The following is an 11,499-nucleotide window of genomic DNA, read 5'->3' on the forward strand; positions in this document are numbered from 1 at the left end:
TGAAGAGAGGGGGTATGGTAGAGACTTAAGAAGGGAAACTACTGAAATCCAGAAACAATTTATAATTTCAGTTGGATATGAAAAAAGATTTTCTGAAGTTTAGATAATTTTTATAGAAATTTTCATAAGACCCAAATAATCTTACACTCTGGGCTTGTCTTGAAGGTTAAAGCCATGTGTCTATCTCCACATGTTTTTGTAAATAATTCATCTGTCTTCATTCTTCCCAGTCCCTTGACTTTGGCCAAACCTCTGTCATTGCTTGTGAACTGTTAAGAATCTCCAATTCAGGCCACAGGTCCTTCTAGAAAAAAGTGGACAAAAACCCAAACCCAAAACTTAATAAAAAATTCTGTAATGATCCACTTTATCCCTTATCTTTCAGAATCACAGCAAAGTGTTGTAGCACTTTTCTTGGGAAGATGGATGCTCAGGTGATTAAGAACGAAACAAAAAAATTGAGCTTCACTTGCAGATGGTTTTGCAAGATACAGCCACACAAGTGGGGTGTGGATTTCCATACTTCTAAACCTGGAGCCTCATATTTGAAGTATTTCAATACCATTTCTTCTAAAGAAAGTAGTGAAAGGTAACCCCTGGCATTGGGCAAAGAGGCACCTCATTGGTGGTGTTACTCTTACATCAGTCAGGGGCAGAGTAGACTGACAGCCCTTTGTTCATCCTAGCTTGATGCCTGGGTTGGTGGCCAGAGCTGTTTCATGCCTAGGGCACAGGATAAAAAAAAAAAAAAAAAAAAAAAAAAAGAAAGTAGTGAAAGGTGCAAAGTGTATGAATTGGTCCTTCTGATTTGAGGGGATACTGATAGTCTTCATGTCTCTCTCACCGTAATGCCAGGACCATTGTATACAACTGTGAAATTATTAGATGATGGAATTTTCTTCACAGTTCAGGATGTGAAATAACTCTGAGGCAGGGTGGTGGAGAGATAAAGAAGCTTTTTCCAGGCAAAGGCATACTTTCTGGGGGCAAGACATGATTGTAAGAGGGACTTTACCTAACAATTGCAATCAGTGTAACCTGGCTTATTGTACCCTCAGTGAATCCCCAACAATAAAGAAAAAAAATGTGATAATAGTACTTTTTACTTCATGGGATTAAACATGAATTTAAAATTAATAACTGGGCACAATTTATCTGTAGTTGTGTTAACTGGGAAACAAAACCCTGGAACAACAGCTATGCTCAGCTTCACATTCTGAATAAATAACTAGAACCAAGTTTGTTTTTCATGATACTTTTGTACTCAGCCCAAAGTCTAAGTAAAATGTAATTGTGATAGGTATCAGTGTTTTGTACAAAGTCATTAATTACTAACGTAATTAATGTCATGTAATTCATTACATTGTGGGAATGTAAGATTGCTTTCGATTTACTCTTTCTTTTGTAGGAAGAGGGTCTCCACTTCATATTTTCCACAAAAGTACTCCCATGCCAACTTTTCTACCAAATTAAGCCACTTATCCCATATAGCTCAGGGAACCAAAGTGGGGATCCTTTTTATTCCCAAAATTATCTTCTAAAGATATCTATTTTGACCAACTACTAGGGGGAAATGTTTTTATAAAGTGTTCAAATTTTCACTGAGTCACATTCCCTTCCTTACTCCACTTTCTGAGCCCAAGCTCTGCTGGGCGATTGCAGTGGAAATCTCTATCTCTAGGAAAATTCTGTTAGTTCACAGCTGGTGATCAATAATCTCCAAAAGGTTTGGATATTTTCTGTTTCCTAGCACAGAGTTTCCCTTGTAAATGATTACAGATCTTTAAGGAAGAATAGGGGAAAGATTAACCAAGTATATATTTGATGTGATGTCACAATATTTCCTGAAGCGCTCCAGCTTTCTTATACAATAAAGGAGTTTGGTTTGAGTCCTCATCCTGATATGGGAAGGGGATGAATGTCTTCAATGATCTGACATTATGATTCCAGTCAGGTTTCTCCCATTAAATCTCTCTCTTTTTTTAAGTCACTAGCTGCTCACCAGAATAGAATTACTTTTCTCCCTTGGATGCAGCAAGGTTACAGTTCCAACCTTCCTTGCAATTTCATGCAGCCACAGGACTGAACACTGGCCAGCTGGCCACAGGACTGAATGCTGGCCAGCCAGCCACAGGACTGAATGCTGGCCTACCAGCCGCAGGACTGAATGCTGGCCAACTGGCCAAAGGACTAGCCAACTGAATTCTAGCCAACTGAATGATGTCTTCAGTGATTTTTGCCACTTCCAGGTCTGGCTTATACCAACCTCTACCCTGAGCTCCTTAATATTCCTTTCCCTTCTAGAGCAACTCCTGTGGATGCTACATGTTGAGGTTGATGGAGATGCCACCAGCCTGGATTGCTCGGTGGCTTTCTGACACCCTGAATCCCTTTCCTTCAACTTCCAGCAGGGCCCCCAAAGATCTCACAAATCTTTCAGTCATCAAAGTCCCAATTGCCTTCTTCAGCCCATGATAAATGTGACCACTTTTCTCTGATTACTTATCAGGAAGCTTATTTCAACTGCATCCCCCCACTAGTATATACTACTTTTTGTGTGTTTATTGGTTTGTTTTTTAAGCAGAAATAAAAGAAAAACAAGCTGTTGAAACACTTTTCAAAAATTCTGGTACACACTTCATTATCTTTTCTTTCTGGGCAATCTTGAGGAATACGGTGGAAAAGTAGTTCACAAATGTCCCCATCCTTTCTAACTACATAATTCCAAGAACAATATCTTATTTCAGCTTCATTTAGTGCATATTACCACTGAGTTCAGGTTTGGTAGGCAAGCTGTATAAAGTATGTGCAGATATTAGAATGAGCACAATCGTTCTAGAATATTGTTTGTCCTATCACATTCAAAATTAAGTTGATAACAATTTTAAAATCTGGAAAATGAAAGGTAAGAAGTAGGAAATAAGGACAACTTTCTTTCTTTTTTTATAAAAAAGTAATTTCTTCAGCTTAAGGAGAAATGGTCACGTCAGGCAAGAGAGGAAAGAAGAACTGCTTCAAACAGCCAGGGAGGTTGCAGGCGGGTTAAGGGTTAGGAGTTGGCGCGTGCTCTGAATCTTTTCCTACAGGTCTGATACCAGTTATTAGATTCATCCTTTATTCTAATCAAAGCTTGAACTTTTCCAGAGAGATCTGGTAATTAAGTAAACTCAGCATTTTGTACAATTGGGCAGACAATACATTCAAGTATCAAGTTTGATTCTTGGCTTCTATAGGCCTCCGAATGTACCATGATGTAGATAATTGGAGGATTTGAGGCTGTGCCTTGAGAATTTTTGAGCTCACCATGCTCATCTTCAATCTGTCTATTGTCCAAAAATAAGTCAACCTCTTTTCATTCTTATTGTTCTAAAACAGAGACAACTCAGTTTCATAAAACCTTGCTTTCAAAAAATACTTTATTCCAGGATACCACAGTTGATAATTCAATTAGAAAATCTATTGTTGTAAGTCCTGGTGTACTAGAATCACATTCCTGAGCCCCACCAGGACTTTGCCTAGCTTCAGGCCCAAACAGGCAAGACAGTTGTCTTAATCTGTTTGTGTTGCTGTAAAATAATATATGAGGCCAGGAAATTTATAAAGAAAAGAGATTAGGTTTGTAGTCTGCAGGCTGTACAAGAAGCAGGGTGCCAACACCTGCTCTGAAGAGGACTCTGCTGCTTCCATTCGCCGTGGGAGCCGAGGGGAGCTGGCTCGTACCGGTCACAGGGCAAGAGAGGAGGCAGGGGAGAAAAAAGGGGTGTCAGGCTCCTTTCAACAGTTCTAGAGGGAAATAAGAGTGAGAACTCTCTCATTCAGGCCAAGAATGGCATTGAGACACTCATGAGGGACCTGCCTCTGTGATCCAAACACTTCTCACCAGGCCCCCTCTCCAACACGGAGGATCAATTTCAACATGAGACTTGGTGGGGAGGAGCAACCACATTAAACCAAGCCAATAACCAATTCCAGATTTTTTGAGAGTTCATTTCCCATTATGTACTTGTCAGTGTCCTTGGATACCAATGACCGAAAATATCTCTGATTAACCTAAGCAAAAAAGGAAATACATTTAAAGACTGTGAGATAGTGAAGCTATCAGTGAGAGGTCTGGAGAACCAGCTTTCAGAAATGACAGAACAGAAGGAGACAAGCACAGCCAGGACTGGCCTCAGGCACGGCTCTTTAGGACCCCACTTGCCCTGGCACTACTGTCACTGGACATCTGAGTTCCTGACCTCTCCACCTCAGAGTCCCCATCACTGCACTCTTGTGTCTGCTCAGCAGGGCAGACCCTTTCTGTAAACCACCTGACCCTTGCATGCTATATGACAAGATGTGTGGATGAGGAGAAACCTAGAATTACCAGTATGAGCTATAGTGGATGAGAAATGCACGAGTCATTAGGCTTTACATGTTTATTCTTCCATTACCATTTGTCTAATTGATGCAAAATGCTCTGAATACAAGTAAAAATTCCAGCCAAGTCACTTCAGATATAATTGTTGGAAACCAAGCAACTGTACAGGCACCCCCACCTACCTAACTTCTAGCTTCTTCCTTATGGAAATGGTTATACACATAATAGAGCCACAGGTCAGCCATGTTTACTGGACCCAGGATTGGTGTTCGTGTAAAAATGGCATAGACCTGGTGCTCACTCCCTCCCTCCTTCAGGGTTTCATGCATCCTCAGCTGTGCTCATCATTGCTGCAGGGATTACCAAAGTGATCGAACTTCAAAATTTGATTTTAGGATTAGAGGAGAGAGGTCCCACTTAGGAGTTGGGCTAATCCAAATCTTCCTTTCCAGATACACCTGAGCTCTGAATCTGGAGATTATCAAGAGCTTTGGATGTAGGTAAAATAGCGACTTTCGTTGAACTCATCCACTGAGGTTTTACTTTATGTCATTTTGAGATAGTATCTCCCTCACTAGGCTGGAGGGCAGTGGCAGAATCATAGCTCACCACAGCCTCAAGTCCTAGGCTCAAGTGATCCTTTTGTCTCAGCCTCCTGGGTATCTGGGACTACAGTCACATGCCACCATGCCCAGCTAATTTAAAAAAAAAATTATAAAGATTGGATCTCACTAGGTTTCCTAGACTGGTCCCAAGCTCCTGGGATCAAGCAGTCCTCCTTTGTCAACCACTTAAATTTCTAAGATTATAGATATGAGCCACTGTATCTGGTCCATTATTGAATTTTAATTTTAGTTTTTGTATTTAATGGTTCTAAAATTTCCCTTTCATTCTTTAAATATTCTATTCATTTGGCTGCAACTTTCCATTTCTTTCCTGAGACTTTTTTTATTCTCACTTATTTGTATTAATGTTCACCATTGCTCATTGAAGCATTTCTATAATGGTTGCCATAAGGTCCTTACAATTCTAACATTTTTGTCATCTCACTGTTGATATCTATGGATTATCTTTTTGATTTTTTGGAAGTCTTCCTGATGTTTGGTAAGTGATGACATTTTTACTAAAATATGGGCATTTTATATTATATTCTGAGTTCAACTGAAGTCTTCTAATGTCAGAGGATAAATATCCTGTGACATTTTTCAGAATAGGAGACAGTGGAATAGGGATTTGTCCTGGCCACTTGGTCTCCATCTACACCTGTTGGGGAATCATCACAACTGAGAAGCTGAGTCTGGGAGGCGGTCCTCCCCTATTTAATAGTATCCATTTATCTGGCTGGGAGGTCTGGTTTGTTACTCTTCCTCGTGTGGCTTCTGCTCGTATTTCTGTGCTGTGGGGATAGGTGATCAAGTTATCAACGCATTTCCTTATCAACCACCTCAGTAAAACTATGTTTGAAGTTGAAAGTCGTATTTAGACTTTTGCTTACATAAGAATGATGAGAAAACTTACAGGACTGAGTTTATATGTAGGTACAGAGAAATGGTTGTTTCCACCAAGCAGTGACAAAAAACTGGGACACAAAATGAAGAGCTTTTACAATTTGCTTTCCTCAAACCCTGCTTGTATTCAGAGCATGAGAAAATAAGGAAGAGCAGGGAACAGTCTCAAATTCACTGAAATTCGATTGACCTGAAGGAAACCCAGCAGCTTATCTCCAGGCCCCGAGGGGTCATAATCACACACGCATCAGTGTGCTGTTTGCTGTACAAGCAGTTAGTCAGCTTCTCTCAGACTCCCCCAAACCCACTGCCCATAGGACCTCTGGGGTGAACACCTCTCACTCTAGCTCATTTCATGGATTTTTCTTTAGCTCAGAGGTTCTCAATCTGTTTGGTTTCAAGACCTTTTGACATTCTTAATTACTACTGAGGTTCTCAAAGATATTTGGTTCTGGCGGCGCCTGTGGCTCAGTGAGTAGGGCGCCGGCCCCATATGCCGAGGGTGGCGGGTTCAAACCCAGCCCCGGCCAAACTGCAACAAAAAAAAAAATAGCCGGGCGTTGTGGCGGGCGCCTGTAGTCCCAGCTGCTTGGGAGGCTGAGGCAAGAGAATCGCGTAAGCCCAAGAGTTAGAGGTTGCTGTGAGCCCTGTGACGCCACGGCACTCTACCCGAGGGTGGTACAGTGAGACTCTGTCTCTACAAAAAAAAAAAAAAAAGCTATTTGGTTCATGTAGATTACACCAATTTGTAGTTATTGTATTAGACATTAAAACTGATATTTATCTATTTATTTATTATTACATTTATGATTAATATATATTATTATATATTATTATTAAATATATAATAAATTTATTTATTTATTATTAAATCATAGCTGTTGATAGTTTTTAGAATTTACATATTTAATTAAAAATAACAATAAAAATCCATCATGTGTTGACATAGTGAACCTATTTCTATGAAAAAGAACTATAATTTCAAAATAATGTACCTCCTAAGGGGAGGCACAATCTACACTTTTGCAAGTCCCCGCAGGTGTCTGGATTCTCATAGCTGCTCCTGCATTCGATCTGTCATGACTTGTTGTTTTGCCTGATGTATGAAAAGAAAATCTAGCAGAAGTGATCCTGAAAATGGAAGGACCTCCCAAACCCACTCAAATGTCTTGGGAACCACTAGGTCCTTGGAGCCAACTTTGCTCTAATCGGCTTATTCCTGTGACTTTTGCCTTCATGGCACCTCTGAGTTGGACAGACCCAGAGCACGTAGCACAGTTGTATTCTGACAATTGCATCTTAGGGACCACCAAATACCTATGTGTATATATGTAATCTAAACATGTGTACACACATATATACCTATCTACATGTAAATATTTCTACACACATATAAGAATGGATTTTAAAGACTCCAATTCATATAGTAATTGTATAGAACATAAAATTACATACATATAATTGTAGTATATAATATCTATATTCCACATACTTACATACATTTATAAGATTAAAAAGAATTGATAGGGGATATAGTAGCATGTAACATGAGCAGCATTTCAATACACACTTTATTCTTAAAATAGCAAGTAAATAATAGCAAACAAACAATTCTCAAAGGCTCAAATTTACAATTTTACTACAAACATGGAAGTGGCAATGGACTCTATTCTTAGGGTCAGAAATTTGTTTCTTGTCATGTCACTTCAACTCTAGTTCTCAATTTCCTCATCCGTAAATCAATCAATCAATAAAAGCAATAGGTCGGGAGTCCACTGTCCACCACTGTCCCATCTGCTGTAACATTTAATCCTTCTCATAGATCAAGTAAATGAAGCTTATACCACTCAAAACTGACGATCTGGGTTTAGGTTAACTTAGAGGCTTTAAGTCTGCTTCTTCAGATCCCTGCTCTGGTGATAATGAATGATAATTGATTAACTCAGTCAAGTTCCTTGGGCTAAGGCTTTCATGATCCACATGAAATTGGTGAAGATACAGATATCTCTGGGAAAACCAAAATTATTTTCAGCGTTAAGGTATTTTATAAATCTTAATTTTTCTAAAATTTCATCTTGTGTGTTCCCTTCCTGCTCCGGCTATCCACAGATCCTTTGAAAAGTATGGCCTGGCCTTGGAGTCTCTGATGTGCAGGTGACTCTGGCTTGTAGCTGGAGACCGCTCAGCATTGAGCCGGGTCACATGTCCACAACTATGACTCTTATTTCAAGTGGCGATGTCAGCTTCTGCGAAACACTCTTTTCCGTTCTGTTTGTACTTGACAGCTTTGCTTCCTTGTGCCATGGAACCGTTCAAGTATTTTTTTTTCTTTTCTGTCTTTAGCAGGTGACCCAGGCAACAGAGCTGCCACTCCATGCTGTTTACAGCTCAGGGGCCTGATCCTGTCTGGCCCTGGAGATAACGGGTGACTGTGGTGTTTAGTGCCCTTCCCACATTCCTTTCAGAAATAGACAGCCAATAAGGAGAAAGTCGTGGAGGGAAATACTGAGACTATAGAAAAACCAATTGAAGAGTCATAAAAGAAAGAACTTAAAATACTTCCAAGCACAACTTTCTTTGACAGGTAACTTTCAGGAACTCTCTTGGCAACTTGCCAGATGCCAAGAGAGAATTTGGGGTTTGGAATGGGACCGATACTGCGGAGAAAACACGTTTGGTTTTTTTTTTCGATTTTTTTTTTTTTGTAAAAAAAAAAAAATAAATAAAAAGCTTGAAATGAGATGTATGTAATTCATTGTTGTAAAACGAACCCAGAATATGCTGCTCAGTGATACTCTTGGCAGACAGAGAGAAAAATAGGGGAACAGGCAGGAAACTAACTGTGAATCATTATACTGATGACAGTTTAATTAGGTCAAGGGCATCTTTGCTTATTTCCAACCTGAAATGTTTTCTTGTATGATTGAACTTCATAACTGATTTCCAGCTTAATTCAGTTGCAAAAATGTACTTCATACTGCCTTCATTATATTGCTTTCTTGACCTTCAAAAAATTAGAGGCATCAACATCATTTTACATCAAAAATGCATTTTACTCTTCAGCTTGGCAGATTTCTTTTGTACCCTCTAAACCTGTGTTACGCACAAAACTTCTGTTGACACTATGAGACCCATGCCTCGTGTATGCAATACAGGTCAGCTCGGCTCATGGTCCGCTCAAGTGCACATCAGACAGGTGCACTCCTTGGGAGGACCTCTGAAACGAATTTTGAAAGGTGGAGGTCTTGTTTGGCAAAGAAATGAGCAAGACATCTCTTGGGCTTCTCCTCAGGAGTTTTCCTGAAGGAAATCTTTTGTGTGTGTTTGTGACATTTAGAAATGAAAGTCAAACATTAAACCTTTGGTAAGGTCTACGTTCTTCTTTATTTGGATCAGTTCGTACTTAGAACATTCTGAGAATGATGTGGGCAGAAGGCACATTTCAGGGAAAGATGAACACTAGGGGAAGGCATTTCCTTAATATCATAAAATTATTCTTTTGGCTACATGATAGCTAAAGTTCTAATTTATTATTAATGAAACTAATAACTACTATTTCTTTTCGTTGTTGTTGTTGTTGAGACAGAGTCCCACCCTATGCCCCTGAGCAGAGTGCAGTGGGCGTGGTAGCTCACCGCACCCTCAGACTCGGGCTGCGGGCACCCCGCTGCCTCAGCCTCTGGAAGCCGCTGGGATTACAGGCGCTCGCCGCGGCGCCCGGCTGGGTTTTTCCATTTTTTTCACGAGTCGGGGTCTCACTGTCGCTCAGGCCAGTCTCGAACTCCTGAGCTCAAGCGATTCTCCCTCCTCAGCCTCCCACAGTGCTGGGATTACAGGCGTGAGCCACCGCGCCCGGCTAACTACTGTTTAAGTTTTCTCCATAGTGCAACAGTTCTTTAATCTCCACAGCAAAGCCCAGGTTCCCATTTTAGCAGCTTCAAACCCAAGAGATAAAGTGACAACTTCAAGATAAATACCCTTTATTTTCTTCACAGTTATAGAAAATTGCTATTTTCATAGGTCAAAAATGGCTAAGTATCACAATCTCATATGACTCAATGTAAATGATGAAGTGAGGATATCAACAATAATATAGTTATGGAATTTCCCTTCATTTATATTTTTGCTGATGGCTTGTATGTAATATTATTTAACTGCTGGCTGCTAGTCTTATTAGGGTCACATACCACATCAAAATAGTGATTTTAATCATTTAGATAAAGAGATAAATAGTCCCTGTATTAATATATTTCTTCCCTAGTTTTTTTTTTTTTTTTTTTTTTTTGTAGAGACAGAGTCTCACTTTATGGCCCTCGGTAGAGTGCCGTGGCCTCACACAGCTCACAGCAACCTCCAACTCCTGGGCTTAAGCGATTCTCTTGCCTCAGCCTCCCGAGTAGCTGGGACTACAGGCGCCCGCCACAACGCCCGGCTATTTTTTGGTTGCAGTTCAGCTGGGGCCGGGTTTGAACCCGGCCACCCTCGGTATATGGGGCCGGCGCCTTACCGACTGAGCCACAGGCGCCGCCCTATTTCTTCCTTACTTTTAATTCCTTAATTATCTAAATACTACTTAGATGTGGCCTCTCTCTTAAGTAAAGATCTTATTATCTGAATAAGTTATGATGTGGTGAATAGAAATGTAAATAAAAACAAGACATATCATTTTTACTAATGGATAGAATAGTCTATAGTTTTTGCCTGTATTTATTAGTAATTTTTAATATATAGTTGCATTAAAGATTTTCAAGTTGTAAGTAGAAACATATGGTGCATATTTGCATCCAACAATATTGATTCGGTGTCACATACGGCAAACGTGTTGCTATGCGTGCTTAGCTTCAGATCTGACCGCGGCGCGGGCCTCTTCATCAACGCTAGAAACATTTATTGAAATTCCAGCCTCTGTGGCTAGAAAAACGAAGCAAAGCGAGACATGGTTTCCACCCTCAGAGAGCAAAAGAGAAACTTCTTAGTACAGATTTACCTTCCTGCATTATCTAATTATAGAAAACTTTGAACATTTAGAATTGTACAAACAGGAAATTAAATGCCTTTTGAGGCAGTGAGTTTTTGCTGCTGAAATTCTTCATCTTTTCATTCATGTTGTTCTTTCAACAAAAATTTCAAATGAATACCTGTCATTTGTGACAGTGGTATCTTAGACGCCAGTGAATCAAAGAGAAACACAAGCTCAGGAGGGATTTTTGCCCAGCTGGTGCTCACGTTCTGGGAAAGGCAGCATAATGCTTGTGGAAGAATGTGGCTCTGGAATCAGACATTTAAGTTTGAATTCTGGGTGTGCTATGTATCGTGCTTGTGTCACTAGACAGTTTGTTTCTTGGAACTTGATATCCTTTGCAGTGAGACAGAAATAATAACACCTTATAGGATTAGTAGTTTTGAAAGAAAACTTGAGTGCTTTGTTTCTACCAACAAAACAGACAAACAGGATCCCATCGTGATGGCTGGAAGAAATTTTGTCTGGAGGCTACAGGCCAATAACAAACCAGGTAAGTAGGACTGTGGGGACAACCCTGTCCCCAACTCTTCTGTCGCTACCTACTCCCCTCTTTCTCATACACACTAACTTGAGTAAATACACAACTCAAAATATCATAGCATATAGTC

General features: G+C 40.0%; 1 pseudogene; it reads left to right on the top strand.

The window, feature by feature from the left end:
* The first annotated feature begins 591 nt into the window (after positions 1 to 591).
* LOC128573230 (uncharacterized) lies at positions 592 to 736 on the top strand (annotated as a pseudogene).
* Positions 737 to 11,499: the final 10,763 nt, after the last annotated feature.

Source organism: Nycticebus coucang, chromosome 20, assembly GCF_027406575.1.
Source record: "Nycticebus coucang isolate mNycCou1 chromosome 20, mNycCou1.pri, whole genome shotgun sequence".
Classification (NCBI taxonomy): domain Eukaryota; kingdom Metazoa; phylum Chordata; class Mammalia; order Primates; family Lorisidae; genus Nycticebus; species Nycticebus coucang.